General features: G+C 43.9%; 1 long non-coding RNA gene across 2 annotated transcripts in view; it reads left to right on the forward strand.

The window, feature by feature from the left end:
- The window catches only part of LOC103660191, an 11,650-nt gene extending 2,188 nt beyond the window's left edge, over window positions 1–9,462 (forward strand). Inside the window, exons 1-4 of one of the 2 annotated variants that reach the window (XR_567728.2) lie at window positions 2,498–2,572; window positions 2,687–2,795; window positions 6,072–6,161; window positions 6,417–6,426. This is a non-coding gene — a long non-coding RNA (uncharacterized LOC103660191). Of the gene's footprint in view, window positions 1–2,497; window positions 2,573–2,686; window positions 2,796–6,071; window positions 6,162–6,416; window positions 6,427–9,408 lie in introns of those variants that run through there. The other variant, XR_567729.2, reaches the window with a different exon arrangement.
- The last annotated feature ends 395 nt before the right edge of the window (window positions 9,463–9,857 follow it).

The raw sequence follows: 9,857 nt of genomic DNA on the forward strand, positions 1-9,857 counted from the left end.
GAATCGCCGCTGGCTGGACTCGGGCAGGGGGAGGAGTCAGAGTGACTCAGACTTCCATCCCTGGGGCTAGAAGAATAGTCATGCCATTATTAGAAATCAGAAAAGAGGAGAAGAAGGTAGGGTATGTGGGGGTGGGGGGGTGTTGATAGCAGAGCTATTTATGGTCATTTCTAAACTTATGTCCCTGCCAGCAGTCTGTTCCCTCCCCTTCCCACTCTCACTGCCGCAGCCCTGCTGCACAGCCCTGAGCAGTCACTCCCTAGCCAGCTCTCCGCAGTAGCTCTCCAGGCCCCACACAGTCAAGTCTGAACACTAGTAACATTTCCCGGCCTTCATCTCCCTCACCATCCTTCTCTTCTACTATTTCCTCTCCCCAAGAATTCTATATTTAGCCATTCCCCTGAATAGTCCCTGACTCTGAGCCTTTGCACGGCCCCTTCCTTCCATCAAGTGGACTCTTCCCACCCCCCACCCCCCCAGTGGTCAAGCCCACCTTCTCAAGCCTGCACTGGGGGTGAGGAGCACACAGCATTCGTGTATACCTAAGTTACCATGCAAGGTAAACAACTCTCCAGCCCCCCCCCCCATAAAAGAGCACCATATACTACTCTGATTTTAACTTTGTCAAAGAAATCTATGGACAATAACAGGCGGGGTCCAGAAACTAACTTGGAAGATTTTTTTTTTTTTAAGATTTATTTATTTATTTGACAGAGAGAGAGAGAGAGCACAAGCAGGGGGAGTGGGAGAGGGAGAAGCAGACTCCCTGCTGAGCAGGGATCCCAGAAGTGGGAAGCGGGAAGCGGGACTTGATCCTGGGACTAGATCCTGGGACTCAGGGATCACGATCTGAGCCAAAGGCAGGCACTTAACCGACTGAGCCACCCAGGCACCCCTGAACTTGGAAGATTTTAGGATACTATTTATGAAATGTTCTCTCCGGTTGCCTAAGTGAATCCTAAAAATCCCTAATAAAGTAGGAGATCCAGAAGCTGGAGCAAGGGAAATGACTGAAAAGGCATTAAAAAAGAACCAGGGGCGTCATTACCCTGCGGGCAGCAGATTCCTCGAGCATTAAGGTTTCTGCTTGTTTGCTGAAGTTATTAGTCATTACTGTCTCATTGCCTGGGCAAGTCACTTAACTTCCCAGCCTCAGTTTCTTCGTCTGTAAATGAGGGTTATAACAACACATACTCCTAGAAGTTATTCGATTAAAGAATTTTGGGCAGACAAGATGCTTAGAATGGTGCCTGACACACCTAATGGAAACCTGTTGGCGGTGTTAAAATTCAACGGAGTAAAATTTAAAGATCTTATTGGCTTTATTCAATAATTCATGAACCGGGCACCATCCCATCTAGCAGGTAGATAGGAGCTACGAATAGTTGTACAAAATGAAAGACTTTTATAGGCAGAAGAGGGCAGGAAAAGGAAGTTTCTAGCAAAGAGTAGATTGTTTCCAGACAAAATCACCGTCCTATGGAGGACGGAAGGGATCTATCAGGCAGATCACCTCCCTAGTGCTGACCAGGTAATTCCAGATTGACTCCCAGATTCCTGGGAGGGGCTAAAATTGCCATTGGGTTAGGTATCAAGTATTGGTTTGCTGACACTGGGCTTAGCACAAATAACTCCATTTTGGGCCTGTTTCTTTCTTAACAGTGCTATTGGTAATATTACCCATTCATTCACATGAATGAGCTCCTGTCATGTAACAGTTGTGTCCCAGGGATGGACAAGAGGACACACTCCATTCCCAAGGGGACCTCAAGCCACGGGGGGGGGGGGGGGTCAGGGAGATGGATGTGTAAAGAGGTGATTTCAAAATACAGTGGATGTGGTTGGAGGGAGTCTTAGCTGGTATCATCTCTTTGGAGGGTAATTGGGTAGCATCCATCCTTTTATAAAATGCACATACCCTTTCATCCAGAAATTCCACTTTGAAGGACTGACAGCATGGAAATACTCCCCAGATTGGTTAGAGACATAAAAGACCAAGGTGTTCGCTGCGGCACTGTTTATAACAGGGAAAAATTAGGAATGACTAAATGTCCATTGTCAGTTATATTAAGAATGAGGTAGATCTGTATTTGCTGAGGCGGAATATTGTAATGTGGTACGTTAAGTGAAAATAGAAAGTTGCATACATATATACGAAAAACACATATATGCGAAAAATTGAAGGCACATAAACCAGAGAGAGCATGGGGGAGGGGGGCTGAGGGGAGACTCTCAATTTCTACTATATACAATTCTGTGTGGTTTGAATATTATGTGACAAGCATCTATTACTTTTAAAAGCAGAAAAAGAACAATCAAGATGTAGATTTTTTATTTTTTAAAACAAATCGCCCCCGTAACTTAGCACAAGTCACTCCAGCGGCTTCCTTCACGGGGAGGCTTTTCCCCTCGCTTCTTTTTCACCCCGGGGGAAGTGAAGGGTTAAAGGGGCTGGGGGAGGGGAAGAGGAAGTGAGGTCAGGAAAGAAGGGTGAGGGGAATGAGGAGAACTTAATGTAAAGTCAGGTGGAGATAAGGACAAGATGGTGCCACCTAGAGCAACGGTTTTCAAAGTGTGGTCCGCGGCCCTGGAGGGGGAGGGGCGGGGGTATCCCGGAGGGCAAAACTGTTTTCATACAGTTCCTGAGAAGTCACATGCCTTTCCGACTGTGTTATTGTTTGCACAGGTGGGGAAAACTGCTGGCGCTTCGCCGCGAATCAGGACACGGAGGCACCCAGTCATCAGAGCGGTGATTTTATTACCCACCACGTGCACTCGTTGGCTTTTAAGAAAAAGTATGACGGTATCTCTCATAAAGCAGTAAAATTAATAATGTTATTAAAAATGAACTCTCGGGTTTACCGCTTTTGAATAGCCTGTCTAGTAAAAGTGGGAAGTACCTATAAAGTACTTGTTGAGCAGACCCAGGTACGCCGTTGTCTTCTGGAAAAGCCCTTAGGTTTATTTGAGTTTTCGAGATGAAGCAGCTGCTTTTTTCATAAAACACTATTTTAACTGGAAAGAACAGCAGATAGGGAAACCATAGTTACTCAGACTTGAATATTTGACAGATATTTTCTCAAGAAAGAATGAAATGAGCCAGTCACTTCAAGGAAATAACTGACAGTATTTGTTGCCCATGATAAAACGTGAACTTTCAAAGGAATACTGAAATTTTGTAAAACTTGTATTTACGACCTGAGCTTGAGAGCTTCCCGGTTCTTGAAGATGTTTCTAATGAGATTGGTGGCATCACCAAGTGTGATTTTTTTTTTCATATGGTGTAATGAAATGTGTCAATTTTTAGAACATCTGCATAACTCAGTGACCCAGTATTTTCCAGGTGACCAATACATGATGTTAAAACGTTATGCATGGGTAAAAAATCTAGTCGAGAAAGAACTTGAATGTAATAGACGTGAATGTCACAGAGTGGGAAAGGCACATTGATGTTGTTCTGGATTCCACATTACAATGAACCTTTAAAAAACAAGCAGTTGTACATTTTTTCTTAAAGATTTTATTTTAAGGTAAGCTCCAGACCCAAGGTAGGGCTTGAACTCACGATGTGGAGACCAGGAGTCACTCGCTCTACTGACTGAGCCAGCCAGGCAGCCCCTGTACATCTTGTTATGGTTAAAGAATAACCCCCCTACCCCCGCCATGGGGTCTCACCCAGTCTCAGTGACCAGGAAACACAGGAAACTGAGGCTGGGCAGTGAAGCACCGAGACACCTGGAGCAGAAAAGCTTCCTGGGCCTTGGTCCAGATCGACCCATGCAAGTTGGAGTGACCCTGGTGTTTGTGGTGTCCACCATGCCCCGATGCACCCCCCGGGGAAGTACTGTGGTCAGGCCTGGCACAGGGATGAGTCCCAGGACTCCCCAAGGTAGCCCTACAACCCAAGAGCCTGGCTACCTGGTCAGCCCGGAGCAGCCGTCCTTTACCGAAAAGCTGACAAATGGGAGCATGGTCCAGAATTAGAATTCTCCAGAAAAAGAAACTACTCCTGGTGGGCATAATAACCACATGCAAAGATACATTGGAAGAAAGGAAGAAAAGATAGAGGCATCTGGTGAGGAGCACCTGCTTGGACGTAAGACTTGCTGCCCCTCGGCAGGCAGTGGATACTTTGATGTGAGCAACAAAGAGGACTAGCAGATCCAGATTTTCATGGAAAAGGGCGACATTAGAACTTGTGCTTCACACTGGGTGAACACAACCCCGTGACAGTCACGGGGCCGTTTGTGGGAGGACCAGCGTGAACCGCGTACAACCGGCCAGCTGACCATTTTTCATGCTCAAGGACAATACAAGAAATTTTTGGCCCAGCCCCATAGCTTTGCTCCTGGGAGCTAACACACTTCTTGTAAAGATCCTAAACCTGATAACTGAGCAGAAAATCAATCGTTTGCTCTCTGTTTTTACATTGCAGTCTTGAAGCTAGGCTATCTTTCTTGCGTAAGATTATTTGATCAGAATATGTTTTAATAAAAGGAGCTAGAAAGCTGATTTTTTACATGGAAGCAATGTGCACATCTGGACAAATCACGCATCATTTTCTCTAACTCAATCAAGATCAGTGGTTTAGACAGGCATTCGACTTCAACTCAAATGAAAGTCTTATCTCCTAAAGTGTAACTTCTTAGATTTTCTATCTGGGCATGATTCTTTTTGTCTCCAGTCCCAGGCACAGAGCTCCTAAACCCCTGGGAATTCCCTGAGTGACAGGAGTGTCCTTTGTTATTCATAAGGAGGGACAGAAGCTCCTTTGCTCAGGACCCTCTGGCCCTCACTCTAAGTACCTATTCATCTGACTGTCCATCTAAATCCTTTTTAAACCCTTTATAATAAGTGGGTCAATGTAAACCAACATTTCCCTCAGTTTTGTGGGCTATTCCAGCAAATTATGGGACCAGAGGAGAGGGTCATAGGAATCCCCCATTTAGAGCTCGTTGATCAGAAGTTCAAGCTTCCCAGATCTGCAACTGGCATCAGTCTGGTGGGAGTGAGCCCCTATCCTGTGGGATCTGACGCTGTCTCCGGGTAGATGGTGTCAGAATTAAGTTACATTGTAGGACGTTCAGTCCTGCAAAGGATTGGAGAATTGCTCAGTGTGGGGAAAACAAACTAGAAAGGTGTACTAGTAGATAACACAACTAACTAGATATAGCACACTATTTTCTCCCCAAATTGTACCTTGACCTTGAAGTGTGGAGTGGTAAGGGGAAGAAGTCTCATAACAGAAGCACACTCTCAGTTCTTTACGCCACTCGCCACTTTCTTGTTCAAGATCAAGTAAGTGGGGTGTCTGGGTGGCTCAGATGGTTAAGTGTCTGCCTTCAGCTCAGGTCATGATCCCAGGGTCCTGGGATCGAGTCCCATGCTGGGCTTCCAGCTCAGCAGGGAGACTGCTTCTCCCTCTGCCTCTCCCCCTGCTTGAGCTCTCTTGCTCTCTCTCAAATGAAAAAAATAAAATCTTTTTAAAAAAAACACAAAAAAACCCAAAATCAAGTAACAGCCTTAATTAAAAAAGTAAGTAAGGAAGAAAAGAAAGAAAAGAAGGAAGGAAGGAAGAAAGGAAGGAAGGGAGGGAGGGAGGGAGGAAAGAAAAAAGGCCACCGGTGTCTGGTCCCCGTCTTGATACAGTGAAACATCGGGCGCCACAGACCGCACGCCGGGTCCTCTGACCGTGTGTGCCCGTGGGCTTGTTTGTCTCATCTCTTAATCTTTTAAAATTCATGCTGAACTACCGTGGGAGAGAATACCTGTGAACAGTTTAAGTTAAATCATACATGTAAAAAAACTTTTCTTCTACTCCGTTAAATGCTTTTGGTATCGTGGATCTTTAAGAATTAAATGGTAGATGGGGGCGCCTGGGTCTTGGTTTTGTCTCAGGGTCGTGATCTCAGGATGGTGAGATCGAGCCCCAGGTCCGCCTCCCTTCTCAGCAGGGAGTCCACCTGAGGCTTTTCCCTCTCCCTCCGCCCCTTCCCCTGCCTCTCAAATAAATAAATAAATCTGAAAGAAAAAAAAAAAACCAAAAAACTCCCTCTTCTTTTTCCGAATAGAAATCTGTGTGAAGCTGGATCTCCTTCATACACCTCAACCGAAAGAGCCCGCAGCAACAGACGGAACGCAGAAGCACGTACGAGAACCAGGTATTTCCACCGAGTCAGATAGGAAGGGATTTGCAAAAATATAAACAAACAACTCTCCCGACTAAGGTTTTTGTTTTGTTTGTTTTTTTGGGAAACTTTTTTTTTTTAAGATTATTTTAAGTAATCTCTACACTCAACGTGGGGCTCAAACTTAACAACCCTGAGATCAAAAGTAGCGCTCTTCCCACTGAGCCAACCAGGTGCCCCAGCTGTAGTTTTCTTGTTGTTGTTAAAGATTTATTTTATTTCTTTGAGAGAGAGAGAGAGAGCAGAGGGATGGGCAGAGGGAGAGAGAGAGACACTCCTTAAGTACACTTCCCACTGAGTGGAGTCCCACGCAGAGCTCGATTCCATGACCTGAGATCATGACCTGAGCTGAAGTCAAGACTCAGATGCTTAACCGACTGAGCCACCCAAGCGCCCCGGAAATGTAGTTATTTTTAAATGAATAAATAAACTTTTAGGGGCACCTGGGTGGCTTAGTCAGTGAAGCATCTGCCTTCGGCTCAGGTCAGTATCCCAGGGTCCTAGGATCCAGGCCCACGTCAGGCTCCCCACAGGGAGCCTGCTTCTCCCTCTCCAGCTCCCCCTGCTTGTGCTCTTTCTCTGTCAAATAAATAAATAAATAAATGAAATTAAGTAAAGTAAACTTTTAAAAATTTTTCTTTTTTTAACGATTTTATTTATTTGAGAGAGAGAAAGAGCGTGAGCAGGGGGAAGGAGTGGAGGGAGAGGGAGAAGCAGACTCCTCGCTGAACAGGGAGCCTGACCTGGGACTCCATATCGGGACCCTGAGATCACAACCCGAGCTGAAGGCAGACGCTTAACCGACTGAGCCACCCAGGCGCCCCCCCCCCCAAAAAAAAATTTCTGCTTTAACTTTTTAATTCAGCCAGTGTGGTTTTATAGAACCCATATAAACAAAAGCTTTTTGGAGTCCTCAACAACTTCTAGAATGTACAGGGGTCCTAAAATCAAAAGGTTCGAGAATTCTGTTAGAGGAAAGTCCTAGCAACTCAACAAAAATAGGGCCACATTATCACACACACAAGAAATTTAATATTCATGCAATAATACTATATCATAGATGGTCCATATTAATTGTCCCAAGTTGTCCCAATAATTTCTTTACATTTGGGGGGCCCTCGGGGCTCCAGAATCTAGTAAGAATCATGCGTTGCATGTGGCTGTCATGCCTCATTAACTTTCTTTAATCTAAAGCAATACCCTGTTCTTTTGTGGGTGGATGGGAGGTATTTATATTGCTATTTTTGAAAAAGCCAGGTCAACTGTTGTGCAGAAGAGCCTAACAGCTGCTTTGTTTCTTTTGTCTGATGGTTTTCTTATCATTGGATTCACGTTAAACATCTTTAACAGGAATTTTACATTGTGTCATTCCCCTTGTATCACATTAGGAAGCCCCTGATCTCTGTGTGTCCTATTTTATTTTATTTTCAAAAATATTTTGTTTGTTTTTTAAGTAATCTCTACACCCAACGTGGGCTCGAACTCATGACCCCAAGATCCCAGGGTGTTGGGATTGAGCCCCAGGTCAGGCTTTCTGCAGGGAGCCTGCTTCTCCTTCTCCCTCTGCCTGTCGCTCTGCTTGCTTGTGCTCTCTCGCTCTCTCTGTCTCTCTGTGTCAAATAAATAAATAAAATTAAAAACACAAAAAAAGAGTCCTATGCTCTACTAATTGAGCCAGCCAGATACCCTATGTGTCCTTAGTTATGACTATATTTGGGGACTTTCTTCTTGATCGTGATTTTGTTTTATTTTTAAAAAAAGATTTTATTTATTTATTTGAGAGAGAGTAAGAGAGAGAGAGGGCACAATGGGGGGAAGGGAGCCACCCAAGTGTCCCATGATTTTATTTTTAACTAATCTCTACACCCAGCATGGAGGCTAGGGTTCGACCTTACAACCCCAATACCCAGAGTCACATGCTTGGGGCGCCTGGCTGGCTCAGTGGGTGGAACGTACAACTCTTCACTTTGGGGCTGTGGGTTCGAGCGCCAAGTTGGATGTACAGATTGCTTAAAAATAAAAATCTTGGGGCGCCTGGGTGGCACAGCGGTTAAGCGTCTGCCTTCGGCTCAGGGCGTGATCCCGGCGTTCTGGGATCGAGCCCCACATCAGGCTTCTCTGCTATGAGCCTGCTTCTTCCTCTCCCACTCCCCCTGCTTGTGTTCCCTCTCTCGCTGGCAGTCTCTATCCTGTCGAATAAATAAATAAAATCTTAAAAAAAAATAAAATAAAATAAAATAAATAAAAATCTTAAAAAAAAAAAAATTGCGTGCTCTACCAACTGAGCCAGCCAGGCACCCCTTGATTGTGATTTTATATTTTTTTGCACTAGGTCTAATGCTACGTCTTCTTTGGCACTTACTGACTCTTCCTTTGTGGTCCAATATGGGGCCACAGTTGTACGTTCCACATGTTCTTGAAAACAAAAAATACGGCCCCTGATTGTAAGGTTAGAGAGTTCTACGTCTAGCCTTGAGAACATGCTTCTCAAACTTAGATTCCTACACATTTTTATAAGTTGAATCTATCAGCTTCTGAGAGAAGTGTTAAGGTCTCTCCTTGTGGTGGTAGATGTTGTCTTCTCTTCACATTCCATCCATGGTGATGTATATACTTTGAAGCTATGTTAAGTGTAAGTTCATGCCTGTTCTAATTTTCTAGTGATTTATTCTTTTTATCATTAAATAGCAATCATCCTCTCTCTCTCTGTGTCAAATAAATAAATAAAATCTTATAAAAAAATAATCATCCTTATACCTAATAATTGCTTTTTGCTTTAAGGTTTATATTATGTTATGTTATATAATATGGCCACACCCAGCTTTACTTTGGTTGGCATTTGTCTAATACATATTTGTTCATGCTTTTTACACTCATCTTTTCTGTCCCAGGTTCTACATGTAGCCACATGCAACTGAATTTTACTTTTGTAACATACTTGAAAATCCATGTCTTAGAAAAGACACATTTAAACTATTCACATTTATAGAGATTACTGAAGATTTTTTACTTATTTCTATCACTTTGTTTTGTATTTTCTGCTTGCCACGCTTTTCGTTTGCTTTTTTCCCCACATTCTTTTTAGTTTTCTGTTGGGTCAATCAAGATTTCTTTATGTTCCCCCACCCTGTTTACTGGTTTAGAAGTTATACATCTTTTTCTACTCATTTAGAAATTAAGTTCTTATTTTTTTTAAATATCGTATTTCTTTATTTGACAGAGAGAGAGAGAGAGAGAACACAAGCAGGGGAAGCGGCAGAGGGAGAGGGAGAAGTCGGCTCCCCGCCGAACAAAGAGCCCAACACGGGCCTTGATCCCAGGACCCTGGAATCATGACCTGAGCCGAAGACAGACGCTTAACCGACTGAGCCACCCAGGTGCCACTAGAAATTAAATTCTTAACGTGACTTTATGAAGTATAAAACTCATCATTTTCCTTATCGTTCTTAGAAATGTGAAAAACATAGAAGATTCCTGTCCAATTTCTCCTCTTCTATATTTCACGTTCTTATCCCATAGTATTCTAGTTCCAGTGGGTTTTCTGAGCACCCCCGTTTTTCAAATAGATTCATCAGCACGTTTGCCCGTTTCTTAGCTCAGTTTGGCATCTCGTATCCCACTCCCACTTCCTAACCGAAGGGGTTGGGGTCTTTCAGCAAAGGTCTGTGA

Source organism: Ursus maritimus, unplaced genomic scaffold (genome assembly GCF_017311325.1).
Source record: "Ursus maritimus isolate PB19 unplaced genomic scaffold, ASM1731132v1 scaffold_27, whole genome shotgun sequence".
In the NCBI taxonomy this organism is placed as follows: Eukaryota; Metazoa; Chordata; class Mammalia; order Carnivora; family Ursidae; genus Ursus; species Ursus maritimus.